We start from the raw sequence: 14,915 nt of genomic DNA on the forward strand, positions 1-14,915 counted from the left end.
TGGAAGGATGCTGTTTGGAACAAGAGGAATCAGTCTGCTACTGGACAATATTAACTGCTTTTAAACCTTGATGTGAATTCTTATTAATAAGGCAGTTGCAGATCAGATGCCAATAGCAGAGGTCTTGGCCACTCCTCAGAGATGGGAAGCCCCAACTGGAGGGACATCCTGCTCTTTTCAAAGTCAAAAAAGCATCCTCATCTCAGAGAGGCTATAAGAAGACCAACAGGTAAGGGTTGGAGAGGATGTGAGTGTTTCACCTACACTTTTGCTTGCATCACCTGGAGACCTTTCTCTGGACTAGAGTATCCCAAGATCAAGGCCCAGGCACTGTTGTCCTCAATGACATTTGTATTATGCACTGACACAAAGAAAGAAGAGCTGAAATTCCAAGTTCCAGGATCTGTCAAGAAAGCAAAGAGGGAGCGTTACCCAGAGGAATCCCATTCCTTACCCAGGGAGCCCAGGATCCCACGATTCTCCTCCATGACTTCCTTGTGCAGAGTCCTTTGGCCTCGATCCAGCAGAGCCCACTCCTTCTCCGAGAAATGCACAGACACCTCCTCAAAGGTCACTGAACCCTGAAAGAAGATGAAAAGATGTTCTATTTACGCGTTATGTAGCAATCCATGAAGACAAGGATGGTGAGGTCCTCCTTCGGTATGCCAGAGCTTCATGAGTGACATTCAAGACTTTCCTAGCAGCCATCTTGGAGCAGAGCAAAGGCTAAAGTGGCAGGTTCTTCCAGGACCAAAGAGATGCGCAGGGGACAGAGGCCCCCAGGACTCCCCTTCCACTCCACCACAAAGCTTCCACTCTACCACAAAGTGAAGGAGGCCTAGACGGATCCCCCAGGATCTGTTCTCTCTGTGGATCTTTCCTCTCCCTGTGAGGAAGGCAAAGAAGGTAAGTTGTCGTTCTTAAACATTTCCATTGTTTTACTGGAATCAATGTTTGACCACATTACTATACAATATTTCCTCTTTGACTATCTAGAGAAAAAGAGTCTTCCCCCATCCTGCAAAATCAGGCTTGAGGAGAACATTCAAGCAGCTCATGCAACTCAGGCGTAATTGCGGGAGGGAGGCCATGGGGAAATATGTGAATCCTTACCCAGTGAAGAGGGTCCTAAGTCACCCTCTTCCAAGGTCCCTCTGTCTAGCGGAGCCGTCTCTGCCTCATGAATTTGTCTAGCCCCCGTTTTGAACTGTCCAAATTGGTGGCCATCACTACATACTCGGGTAGGGAATTGCATATTTTAACTATGCATTGTTAGTTCAACTTCCCTCCGAAGAAGGCCTGCTCTACTAATTAGGAACAACCGTTCTTGGGGCGTGGGGGGGGGGGCATTGGAAATTGGGGCATCCCTTCCTTAGAAGACTTGCAAAAACAAGCTGAGATAAGTATTAGGAACACAGTTCTCAGGATGAAATGCTCTCACCTGCTCTTGGTCCTCTGCCTGACTCAGGAGGAAGCCTTCTGCCAGGGCCACCGCCTGGGAACTGGTCTTTGCTCCACCCTCTCTGACCCAGCAAATCTCCCAGGCTGCTTTCCCAAGGAGGGGGGGAGGCGGAAGTGAGTGCATTCAAACAGCCTTGGCTCTTCATGGGCCTCTCTAGGACTCAGCTCACTCGCTCTTTTTAACCTTTAGATGGAGGCAACGCCAAAGAGCTGCAGAGGATTCTTCCAAATGTGACTGGGGGAACCTGGCGGGATATTATGGGATGTCGGCAGCATTGCACGCCCAGTCTTCCACCTCTGGGGCTGCCCCTCTTTCCCCACCCCCCCATGCTGTGGCATGAACCCCTTCGCCCCCATATATTCTCCTTCCTTCCTCCCTCTTTGCCACTTCTCTCAATATAATCCATCACTTCACTTCCGTCCCATTTTCGTTTAATGTAGAGTGACCCTATGGAAAGGAGGATTCCTGCATTAAGCAGGGGGTTGGACTCGATGGCGTTGTAGGCCCCTTCCAACTCTGCTATTCTATGATTCTATGAGGACAGGGCTCCTGCAGCTTTAACTGTTAACCTCCGTCCTTCTGCCTGCCCTTGCTGCAGAACAGCGTTCCCCAACCTGGTGTCCTTCAGAACTCAAAACATGACTAGATGCTCTAAAAAGAGAGAGGACAAGTAGGGTGACCCTGTGAAAAGGAGGACAGGGCTCCTGTATCTTTAACAGTTGCATAGAAAAGGGAATTTCAGCAGGTGTCATTTGTATGCATGCAGCACCTGGTGAAATTCCCTCTTCATCACAACAGTTAAAGCTGCAGGAGCCCTGCCCTCTTTTAAATCTGGTCACTCTAGTATAGCTCCTGCAGCTTTAATTGTTGTGAGGAAGAAGGAATTTCACCAGGTGCTGCATGCATACAAATGACACCTGCTGAAATTCCCTATGCAACTGTTAAAGCTGCAGGAGCCCTGCTCTCTTTTAAATCTGGTCCCTCTCGTATAGCTTCTGCAGCTTTAACTGGTGTGATAAAGAAGGGATTTCACCAGGTGCTTCATGCATACAAATCGACACCTGCTGAAATTCCCTCTTCGTCACAACAGTTAAAGCTGCAGGAGCCCTGTCCTCCTTTCCATAGGGTCACCCTACATTAAACAAAACCGGGACAGAAGTGAAGTGATGGATTGTATTGACAGAAGTGGCAAAGAGGGAGGAAGGAAGGAGAATATATGGGGGCGAAGGGGTTCATGCCACAGGATGTCTGGGGCGGGGTGGTGAAAGAGGGGCTGCCCCAGAGGCAGAGGACTGTGGGCGTGCAATGCTGCTGACATCCCATAATACCCCGCCAGGCTCCCCCGCCTAGCATTTGGAAGAATCCTCTGCAGCTCTTTGGTGTTGCCACCATCTAAGAGTTAAAGAGAGCGAGTGTGCTGGGTCCTAGAGAGGCCAGTAAACAGCCAAGGCTGTTTGAATGCACTCACTTCCGCCTTCCCTCCCACCCTTGGGAAAGCAGCCTGGGAGGTTTGCAGGGTGTTTGCAGCCTCAGCCTCTCTTCCTCTGCAGAGGAGCAGGTGGGTGCAAGATGCAAGGGGGTCCCAGGGGGTGGAGGGGAAGGAAAAGGGGGTGGAAGGAGACCCACCCAGGACAGGAGCAGAACAGGGGAGGGAGGGAGGTTTGGGGCAGGGAGTTGGAGGGTGGGAAGAGGGAGCCAGAGTCCTCCTGCCCCCAAGATGACTGACCCACTTGGGCCCCCCACTAGGAGACCCCCCCCTTGCACCTCCTTCCCTCCCCATCATTAGGGGATCCTGGAAGGGAGGGCTGGGGGGGGGGCGGATGTCTCCCTTTTCTCGAGACATTCTCTGATGTTTGCAGGATGTGAGAAGATCTCGACTGAATTAACACTTGCAGGAAACTCAAAGACAAAACCTGGCTAGAGAAAGTGGGGGGAGAAGGGGGGTGTCTGGCAGGGACAGAAGCGGAAAGGTCCTGGGTGGGGGGAGGAACATCCCACCTGTGGGCCAAAGGCTGTTCTGGTGCCATGTGCACATTTTGTTTCCTCTCCCTGTTTTAAATCTAGCTAAGGAGCACCAGGGTCCCCATTGTCTCCTTCAGTCTCAATGCCTTTGAAATCAACCAGGTGCGCTTTTACTTATAAAGTGAACTGGCTGTTTACATCCTCAGAATGGGTGGAAATCACTGTTAGCTTCGATCCCAATTTGGGTTCAAGTGCTGAGAACAGAGAGGGCTTAGAAGGAAGCCATGGAACGGATGGGGAGAGAAATCCTGGTTCAGAAGCAGACCTGTTTATTCACTGTTTTCTTGCTCATGTATCAAAATAAACTTCCAATAAAGTGGGATCACCCCTTTCTCTAACTTTATTGCCTTTACTTTAAGGGGATTGGGTAGCTCTTTTGCTTATCTGTCAAAATAAACTTCCAATCATATTAAACTTTTAAGAAACTTGCGTCCGCTCTGGTTATCTTCCATTAGGGCAGAGTCAGAATCTGAATTTCAATCAGGAGTCTGATTTCTGAGGGATTGGGGTTGTAGAGATCCATTTGAGACAGGTACTGTGTTTTAAGTTAATTAAGCTCTTTATTTTGATTCCTACAGCACAGTCCTTGCCTCAGGAGAGAAACTAGAAGCAAAGCAAAGAGACCTTTTGAGTGCTGCTGGGAGCAGAGATGGAGAAGAGAGTGAAGATGGAAGAGCAGAACTTTGCTGGCCCTGAAGCAGAAAATGTCTCCTGCAACATCCAGGGAGGGAGCAGTGCAGAGCCCTGGGAAAGAAAAGTGCAGGAGAACCAGCCTGGGAGTAACACCAGCTCAGACGTGGAGCTCCAGCACTTCAGGGATTTCTGCTACCTGGACGCTGATGGGCCCCGAGAGTTTTGCAGCCGACTCCACCACCTTTGCCATCAGTGGCTGAAGCCAGAAAGGAACACGAAAGCTCAGATGCTGGACTTGGTGGTCCTGGAGCAGTTCCTGGCTGTCCTGCCGCCGGAAATGGAGAGCTGGGTCAGAGAATGTGGAGCAGAGACCAGTTCCCAGGCGGTGGCCCTGGCAGAAGGCTTCCTCCTGAGTCAGGCAGAGGACAAAGAACAGGTCAGAGCTGTAGTGGAATCGCTTCATTTGACTCAGGGAGAGAAGGGGGGCCTGACTCAGCCAGCCCAGATTCCCGCCCCTTCACTGCTGCTTGTTAACCCTTTGTAGTTGAGGTCCTCAAGGAAGCATGCCACACTCCAGAAATAGGGACCAAACACTTCTATTCTTTACACTACACACTCCCATAAGGGTCCACACATTATGGTAAAGTAGGAGGTTTGGGGGGAAAACACGGACAAAGGAATGACACACTTCCTTTGTCCGTGTTATCCTCCCCCTTTACACGCTCAAGCCTAATAGAATTCACACTCACTCCTCACTTTTACTACCCACCAGCTGTAATTCCGGCAAGGTTCATTGCCCAATTGTACCTAAACTAAAACAAAACAAACATTTAATTCTGCGACTCAACCCCTTTGTTGCTCACTCCGACTTGACTTTACGTCACTTGAATTAGGACTCCTTCCCTCAGCAGCTGCGTGGGGCCTCCGCCATCCAGCCAGTCTGGCCTGGATGCTCTGACTCACCACACACATGCTGGACTCCTAACACCCACAGGAAAAGAGACCAGACCCTTAGGTGCCTAAGCCTTTTATCCCTCTCTTGGACCCCCTTGTCACCAGACCCACCCTGACCAATAGAAACCCCATAGCAACCCACACCTCTCCCGAAGGGATGGGGGATTACTCCCAAACGTTGCACAGCTACAACTTGTTACTCTCCCTGGTACCAGCCCAGGGAGGTGTTATCAGATGCCAGGCACTTCTCGCCCAGCGCAGCCTTGGCTTTTCACTTGCTACTCCCTTTTCAGACACAAAGAAACCCCTTTCCCTCTCACTGGGATGAAGCAAAAGATGTTCTCTTAAAGGCACCATCGGCTCAGCCCATGAGAAGAGCATTTCATCCTGGTAACTAACTAGGACTGTGTTCTTAATGCTTTTTTTTTTGCATTCCTCTAAGGAAGGGTTGCCCCAATTTTCAATGACTCATGCCCCCACGCCCCAGGAACGGTTGTTCCTAATTTGTAGAGGAGGCCCTCTTTGGAGGGAAGTTAAACTAACAATGCATAGTTAAAATACGCAATTCCCTACCCGAGTATGTAGTGAAGGCCACCAATTGGGACGGTTCAAAATGGGGGCTAGACAAATTCCTGGACAAAAAGGCTATGAATGGCTACTGGTCTGGATGGCTAGATCCTGTGAATGGGTTTGTGAAGTTCTGGGAAGGAGGGGATCCTTCTTCAACCGGTGGCAGAGTCCTCCTGCTGTGTTCTCAGCGGAAGGTGCTAGATATCAGGGAATGCCTGGGAGGTTCTGTCTTTCCTCCTGGTTAGTTTTCAGAGGTTGTTCAAGCATAAGACAGGGCTGAACTCTTAGCCCCAGAGAACACATCCCTAGACAAAGAAATGAATTAATACGTTCTGTGGCTTGGACTATAGATCATCTTTAGAATGCAAACTGATTGGGAAATGCTGCCCTTGGCCTTGACATGACCCATTTCTCTCCTTCCCTCTCTGGGATCCTCCTTCTTGTTCCAGGGGAAGTTGGCCAAGGTGCCCACAGATTTCCCTGAGGCAGAGGAGGCTCCGCTGGACAGCGGGATCTTGGAAGAGGGTGACGGAGGACCCTCCTCACTGGGTGAGGATTAACATATTTCCCCATGGTCTCCATCCCGCAATTACGTCTGAGGTGCATGAGCTGCTTTAATGTTCTCCTCGAGCCTGATTTTGCGGGGTGGGGGAAGACTCTTTTTCTCTAGACAGTCAAACAGGAAATATTGTTTAGTAATGTGGACAAAGATTGATTCCTGTAAAACAACGGAAATGTTTAAGAACGACAACTTTCCTTCTTTGCCTTCCTCACAGGGAAAGGAAAGATCCACAGAGAGAGTGAACAGATCCTGGGGGATCCGTCTAGGCCTCCTTCGCTTTGTGGTACAGTGGAAGCGGTTTCTGTGCAGCCTGGGCAGGTAGGGGAGTCCTGTGGGCCTCTGTTTCCTGGAAGAACCTGCCCCTTTAGCCTTTGCTCCGCTCTAAGATGGCTGCTGGGAAGGCCTTGAATTATAGAATCACAGAGTTGGAAGCGGCCTACAAGGCCATCGAGTCCAACCCCCTGCTCAATGCAGGAATCCACCCTTAAGCATCCCTGACAGATGGTTGTCCAGCTTCCTCTTGAATGCCTCTAGTGTGGGAGAGCCCACAACCTCCCTAGGTAACTGATTCCATTGTTGTACTGCTCACATACGTCCCTCATGCAGCTCCGGCATTCAGAAGGAGGACCTCACCATCTTGCTTTCGTGGATTGCTACATAATGCTTAAAGAGAGCATCATTTCTTGTTCTGCTTTCAGGGTCCGGTGACCTTTGACGAGGTGGCCGTGCATTTCTCGGAGGAGGAGTGGGCTCTGCTGGATCCAGTCCAGAGGACTCTGCACACGGAAGTCATGGAGGAGAATCGTGGGATCCTGGCCTCTCTGGGTAAGGAATAGGACCCCTCTGCGTAAGGCTCCCTCTTTGCCTTCTTGACAGGTCCTAGAAGGTGGAATTTTAGCTCTTCTTTCTTTGTGTCAGTGCACAATACAAATGTCATTGAGGACAACGGTGCCTGGGCCTTGTTCCTGGGATACTCTAGTCCAGAGAAAGGTCTCCAAGTGATGCAAGCAAAAGTGTAGGTAAAACACTCACATCCTCTCCAACCCTTACCTGTTGGTCTTCTTACAGCCTCTCTGAGATGAGGATGCTTCTTTTGACTTTGGAAACAGCAGGATGTGCCCCCAGTTGGGGCTTCCCATCTCTGAGGAGTGGCCAAGACCTCTGCTATTGGCATCTGATCTGCAACTGCCTTATTAATAAGAATTCACATCAAGGTTTAAAAGCAGTGAATATTGTCCAGTAGAAGAATGATGCTTCTTGTTCCAAACAGCATCCTTCCACCTTCATTTGATCATCTTTTCCAAAAAGCATCATCCGTGTCTTCTGACTGGCTGGGTGGTCTGGACAGTGCTGCCACAACTGTAATATTCTGGTTTCTCCCTCCATCTTTACCCACTTGCTTTCTACAGGGCTTCCTTTCTCAGAATTTCCCTACAGGTGAAGACCTTCCTTACCTATAACAACACTCACCCTCCTTTCCTGTTGGGCCTCTTCCCTTTGAACAAGGCCTCCCTTTCAATGGCTGTATTCCAGTCATGAGTCTTATCCCAACCGGTCTCAGTGATGCATATCAGATTCTACCTACCACCGTATATTTGGATTTCTTGTCCATTCTATTTCCTCCCATGATACTTTGCTGCCATGACTACATCTGGGTTACATTACAGATATTATCATAATGTTCTCCGTGGAGGAAGCACCAGAGAGCAGAATTCGGCATATTCAGAATCTTGCTCTGGACAGTTTGCTTTCCATTTTGAGATACCACTAGACAGCAGGACAAATTTCCTTTTGAAATTGTTTTTTTGTGGTTTTAATTTTTGTGAACCGCCCAGAGAGCTTCGGCTATTGGGCGGTATAAAAATGTAATAAATAAATAAATAAATAAATAAATCTCAGTCTGTTAAAAACAACAGTACAACCCTTTGAGATGGTCTAGGAGGAAACCATGATGGAGGGGCTTCCAAAGCAACTGAGACATTGAATAAAAAACATGAGGGTCCAATTCCCCCTGTCCAGTTCCAAGTTAAATAATCAGCTAGGACAAAATGGCAGATTTTGTGCATTTTGTCTTTTATGTTCATTTTTTGTTTGAGGTCCTTTCTAAGAGTTATTCTATATAAATGAAAGTGCTGAATGCCACTCTAGGTCTCTTTTTATTATTATTTACTTATTTTAATTATTTAACAACAACATATAATAAATCATATACATACATAATGCTATTTTGGGCTGCATTAATAGAAGTATAGCTTCCAAATCACGTGAGGTACTGGTTCCTCTCTATTCAGCCCTGGTTAGGCCTCATCTAGAGTATTGTGTCCAGTTCTGGGCTCCACAATTCAAGAAGGACGCAGACAAGCTGGAGCGTGTTCAGAGGAGGGCAACCAGGATGATCAGGGGTCTGGAAACAAAGCCCTATGAAGAGAGACTGAAAGAACTGGGCATGTTTAGCCTGGAGAAGAGAGGATTGAGGGGAGACATGAGAGCACTCTTCAAATACTTAAAAGGTTGTCACACAGAGGAGGGCCAGGATCTTCTCTCGATCCTCCCAGAGTGCAGGACACGGAATAACGGGCTCAAGTTACAGGAAGCCAGATTCCGGCTGGACATCAGGAAAGACTTCCTGACTGTTAGAGCAGTACGACAATGGAATCAGTTGCCTGGTGAGGTTGTGGGCTCTCCCATACTAGAGGCCTTCAAGAGGCAGCTGGACAACCATAGGCGTGCGCAGCACATTTCATTAGGGGGTTCAGCCAGGGGTTGTTTTTTTTAAGGTAAACATTGATTGAATATTCGGATCAGAATTCTGGCTATGATCTTCTGCCCTCAGTGACTCCAGGGTGCGAGGGCACATGCAGGGCACTCACAAGCACAACTCCATTCACCTGTCTACATTCCCCCAACATTTATGAAGGAAAATGGCTACGCCAGCAGCAAACAGAGGAAATGGCGAGGAGATTGTTAAGAATGTAAGAAGAGCCCTGCTAAAGACCCCAGCTAGTCATATCCGTGATCTTCCTCCCACCGTAGCCAATGGTGCCTCTGGGAAACCCACAAGCTGGACATGGAGGCACCACCCTCCTTCCGCTGTGGCCTGATCCCCAGGAACTGGTATTTGACAGCCTTTGGATTGCCTTTGAACATGGAGGCTCTGCATAGCCACCCTGACTAGTAGCTATCCATAGAATTCTTCTCCATTAAATTAAACAAACCGCACCAGGAATCTACTTCCATGAGATATTCAGAGATATTAAGACTAACTTTAAAAATAGGCACATACACTTAAATCCAAACATTATATTCTTGCATCTTGGATATTATAATTGCAATTTTTTTTGCTCTCACTCATACAATGTGGTTTTTCAACTTAGAAATAAAGCCCAATGAGTTGAATGGAGCTGACTAGTGTGCGCATAATTCTGAACAGAATTTCACACTTACAGTGCAAGTCTAAGCATGTTTATTCAAATAATCCCCATTTAGTTCAATGCTTAGGATCACACCTTAAACCTGCAATCCAAATTAAATATGCATAGAATGGGATGGAGCTGCAAGACTCACACAAGCTATATTTAAGATTGAAGCCTTAACTACAGCTTTAAATAGTGAAGCTCAAAAATGTGAAAGTGCCTCCTCTTTCTTTCAGGTGGTCCAAAGAAAGTCAAACGGTGTTAATAGGGATATTCCTCCTACAATTATTATTATTATTTATTTATTTATTTATTTATTTATATAGCACCATCAATGTACATGGTGCTGTACAAGCTCAAAGTAGATCACCTTGTGATCTGGGAAGATTTATATTCACTACTCATGGTGGGGTGGGGGTGAGGGCCCTACGTACGATTCCCTCCACCAGGGAGAAAAAAGTTTCTCATAAAAGGGGCCGGAGAGGGAGAGGAGCAAGAGGGTCGCCAAACAAGAAGTGGGATGGAACAAGGATGGGAAAGAGCCCAGGGCGAGGAGAGGCAGTGTTAACAACCACCAAAGATATATTTTGGGGGGTGGGGGACTAAAGCAGCAGGGAAGGGGGAAATTTGGTGCAGAGGAGGCTACTAGGATCTGGGAAGGGAAGAAATTTGTGGTCGGGGAAGAGACCAAGCTTTAAAGCAAGAGCGAGTCTCGAAATTATCGACCTGGGTGGGGAAGGAAGAAGGCGAGTGGTCGGATGGGGAGGGAATGTGGGCAGGGAGGAAAAGCACGAACAAGCGGGAGGGAGCAGAGAAATCTGGGGGCGCATCAGGAAATGGAGAGCAGCGCCCCACGGACAGGAGAGCGGCGCCCAGCCCGGCCCGGCCCGCGGCCCCCTCGCTTACCCAGAGCTCTGTGCCCCAGTCCATGCTGGCTGCGCCCTCGCCGCGTGCTCTGGCTTCCTCCCCGCAGGCCCACCCGAAGCCCGGTTCGCCGCTGCTGCCGCCGCGGTCCCGAGGAGTCCCACTCACTCCGCCATCCGCACAACCTCCAGCGCCTGCCCGGGACACTCCCCGCTCCGCCCCCGACTGTGCTCCTTAAAGGCGCAGGCAGCCCGGGAAGAGTGGGCATGCCCCGGGCCTGGCGTGGGGGTGCCTGCCTCGCCTCACGCGCGCTCTTCCCGCTTCTTTCCCTCTCGGCTTCCAAGCGTTTATGGATGCAAATGCGGGCGGGGGTGCCCTGGTTTCCTCCCGGGATCAGCAGGCGGAGGGCGCCGGCCTGCGGGAACCAAACGCCGCCGCCCTCCTCCTCCTCCTCCTCCTTCCAGAGCGCAACTTCCTAACTTCCACTCCTCTCCACCACCAAGCTGCCCTGCCAGGCGCGCCTCCTTGGGAGCAAGCCCAACGGAGCGGGACTTTCTGAGAAGAAACTGCCATAGGGGATGTGACGGGGGGGGGGAAACATGGCGGCGGCAGCACATTAGGGGGTTCAGCGGAACCCTCTGAACCCCCTGTGCGCACGCCAATGTGGACAACCATCTGTCAGGGATGCTTTAGGGTGGATTCCTGCATTGAGCAGGGGTTGGACTCGATGGCCTTTTAGGTCCCTTCCAACTCTGCTATTCTATGATAACATTCCTCTTATTTCTTAGCTATACATTCTACTTCTTAACTAACTCACATTAATGAGTGCCCCCCACCTTCGGGATCTTATTCTAGTTTCCAAAATTGCAATGAATCTTCTGGAGGTGTTCTTCCTCTCCCTTTTAATAATACATGTTCTAGGAACAATTTCCATATCTCTTCAAAATCATTGTTTTTTTATTCCCCTTCTAAATCTAATATTATATGTTAATTTATCATTTATAGCAATATCCCATATTTCTTTATACCAATCTTCTATATCATAACCTTCCAATTTCTGGATATTAACCTTGCAGCTGTTAAAAGGTTAGTTTTTAATTCTTTTTCCATCTGATTACATTTAAGATTTCCACACATTGATAGTAATGCTACACTTGGTGTTTCTTCTAAATCCATTCCAGTTATTTCATTTATTTCTCTATACACCATTTTCCATAACTTTTGTACATGTTCACAATTCCACCACATATGTATATATGTCCCTTTCTCCTGACATCCTCTCCAACAAAGTATCGAGTTCTCTTTATTTATTAAGTTTAATTTTATTGGAGTTAGATACCACCTCCAAATTATCTTATAATAGTTTTCTTTATCCTTACAGACATATTTTCCAACACTCTTTGTTTCCATATCCTCCCCAGTCCTGTTGCTCCATCTTCTCATTCAAATCTGTTTCCCATACCATCCTAACAGAATCTTCTTGAGTTTCCATTTCCAATAATATCTTTTATATTTCATCATTAATCCTTTTATTGATTTATTTTCTTCTTTTTCTTTCTCTTTTTGTAAGATCAAATCCTCAAATTTAGTATTCTTTCTGCAATCTCTATTGTCCTTCAGCCATTTTTTGGTCCGTTGTTCCATTTGGATACAATTGAACCATGATATATTTCCCCCTTTTAATTTTTCTTTTATTTCTTCTTAGTCCTCATCTTCTCCATCCAATCTCTTATTTTAAGTACTTTCTCTTCTTTTAATTTCTTTACCAATCCCTCTTTTAAATTTTCAGGAAACTCCCTCGTTACCACCACGGGTGTTATTGGAGAAATGACTGGAACCAATTTCCTTTTATATATTCGCCAAATTTCTATCACATTCTTTAAAAGAGGGTTCTCAATTCCCCTCCTCCACTTTGAATTATGGTCCTTAAAGAATATATTTTCTAACTTCCAATCTAACCCTTTCCCCTTTTTTCCTCTAACCAATATAAATCTCCTATTCCTATTCTAACCTCTATTACATATCTCAACTGATTTGCTACATAATATAATTTAACGTTTGGGAGCCCTAGTCCCCCTGTTCTCTGCATTTTGTATTAATTCTTGCTTTTCTATCTCCATTATAAAAATTGTTAACTATAATTTGCCAACTCTTTATTTCCTTTTCCGATATCTTAATTGGTAACATTCTAAACAAAAAATTAATTTTGGGTAAAATCCTCATCTTTATCAACGCTATTCTCCCATACCATGATAATTTTATCTTTTTATATTCCTCTAACTTTCCTCTTACTTCTTGCTTTAAACTATTAAAAATTTTCTCTTCCATATAATCCCATTTTTTTGTAATCTTAATTTCTAAATATTTAATTATTTCTTTTAATTTAATTTTTATTTCTTTTCCCCCCATTCCTACTCTTCTACTTTGCTGTAATTAAGCAGCATCGTTTCTGACTTTGACCAATTTATTTGTAATCCAGTCGTTTCCCCAAATTCCCTCAGATGGTATTTTATCCGATCCATTTTCTCCAAGGGGTTCTTAATTGTCAGTAATGTGTCATCTGCAAACATGCTTATCTTAAATCTTAATTTCCTCTTCATTCCCAATCCCCTCCATATTTCTATCCTTTCTAATTACGTTTGCCTCTATAACTAATACAAATAGGACTGGTGAGAGTGGACAACCTTGTCTTGTTCTTCAGGCAAGTAGTATTTGTTCTGTCAACCCATCATTTACCACCACTGATGCTACATTTCGTGAATATAACTGGTTTATTAATCCTTTAAATCTTTCCCCAAATCCCTTTGTTCCCATTATGATCTTTTTTTAAAAAAAATTATTTTTATTTCTACAATACTTAAACATACAGCATTACAATTAAAAAACAACATACTACATAAATGTTGAATACATAATATCATATCTAAATAACATAATGAAACTTAACATATAAGTGCACCCCCCACCTCGGGATCTCATTCCTGATTCCAAAATCTCATACTTTCTTCTGCCGGCGGTTTCCCACTTCCCTTAGAAAATGCAAATATTAGGAACTGTTTCCAAATTCCTTCAAAATCATTTGTTTTAGCTATACCTCTTCTCCATTTAATATTACAAGTCAATTTATCATTTATAGCTATATCCCATACTTCTTTATACCATTCTTCAATAGAATATTCCCCTTGAATCTTCCAGTTCCTAGCTACAATCAGTCTTGCTGCCGTCAGAAAATTCGTTATCAATTCCTTAATTTCTTTTTTACATTTTAAATCATCAAATAGTGACAGTAATGCAACTTTTGGTGTTCGTTCTATCTTCATTCCTACAATTTCTTCAATCTCCAAAAACACCATCTTCCACAATTTTTGTACATATTTGCATTCCCACCACATATGTAAGTACGTTCCTTTTCCCCCACATCCTCTCCAACAATTTGCTGAATGCTGATTATTTATCTTGTTTAATCTAACTGGGGTTAGGTACCACCTCCATATAATTTTAAAGTAATTCTCTTTTATTCTTACTGACATATTTCTCAACGCTCTTTGCTTCCATAGTCCCTCCCAGCTCTGTTGTCCTATTTGTACATTCAAATCTGTCTCCCAGACCATTTTACCTGAACTATCTATCAACCCTTTCTCCACCAATATTCTATATATTTCACTCATTAACCCTTTTGACGCTATTCTTTTTCCCTTATCATTTTCTTTCTTAACTATTAAATCCTCAAACTTCGTCAATTCTCTACAATCTCCATTTTCTCTTACCCACTTTTTAGTCCACTGTTCTAATTGCCAATAATTTAACCAAGTTAATTTTTTATCTTTTAAAACCTCTTCCATATTCTCTCTTGTATTCATTTCTCTTAACCATTCCCTTAATTTCATTTTATTTTTTTCTATTAAAACTTTACTTAATCTACTCTTTAATTCCTCCGGGAAATTTTTTAGCATTATTACCGGTGACAAAGGGGAGCTGCTTGGGAGCAGCTCCCCTTTATATTTACTCCAAATTTCCCAGTGAAACTTTAAGAGCGGGTTACCTATACTTTCCACCCATTTTTTTTCCTTCCCTAAAAAATACATTTTCCAAATTGCTCTCTATATTACTTGTAGTTTTATCATCCATCCAATCTAATTCTCCTATTCCTATAATTGCCTCCACAATATGTCTTAGCCTATTAGCTACGTAATATAGTTTAATATTTGGGAGACCCAATCCTCCCTTTTTTTGACTTAAATACCATTTACTCTTATTTACCCCCGCTTTCTTTCATTATGATCTTTAATGCTTGCCAGCTCACGCAGTCGAAGGCCTTAAAACTATCTAAAGCAATTATTCTGCTTTTAACTTATTTATTTATTATTTTATTTAGAATTTTTTTTTATTTAACAAAACAAAACAAAAAAATTTTTTTTACAAATTAAAATCATAA

The 14,915-nt window shown here is 45.1% G+C and overlaps 4 protein-coding genes and 1 pseudogene across 3 annotated transcripts in view; 3 read left to right on the forward strand and 2 right to left on the reverse strand.

Moving 5' to 3' along the window:
• The window catches only part of LOC134396268 (uncharacterized), an 853,762-nt gene that overhangs the window by 353,425 nt on the left and 485,422 nt on the right, over positions 1 to 14,915 (forward strand). The window lies entirely within an intron of this gene.
• LOC134396322 (zinc finger protein 420-like) overlaps positions 1 to 14,915 on the forward strand; it is a 412,724-nt gene that overhangs the window by 329,391 nt on the left and 68,418 nt on the right.
• LOC134396318 (zinc finger protein 345-like) overlaps positions 1 to 14,915 on the forward strand; it is a 334,491-nt gene that overhangs the window by 284,967 nt on the left and 34,609 nt on the right. The gene's annotated exons all lie outside the window — the stretch shown is intronic.
• Positions 1 to 14,915, reverse strand: part of LOC134396306 (zinc finger protein 420-like) — a 140,401-nt gene that overhangs the window by 29,693 nt on the left and 95,793 nt on the right. The gene's annotated exons all lie outside the window — the stretch shown is intronic.
• Positions 1 to 14,915, reverse strand: part of LOC134396365 (zinc finger protein ZFP2-like) — a 100,918-nt pseudogene that overhangs the window by 2,078 nt on the left and 83,925 nt on the right.

Source organism: Elgaria multicarinata, chromosome 3, assembly GCF_023053635.1.
Source record: "Elgaria multicarinata webbii isolate HBS135686 ecotype San Diego chromosome 3, rElgMul1.1.pri, whole genome shotgun sequence".
In the NCBI taxonomy this organism is placed as follows: Eukaryota; Metazoa; Chordata; class Lepidosauria; order Squamata; family Anguidae; genus Elgaria; species Elgaria multicarinata.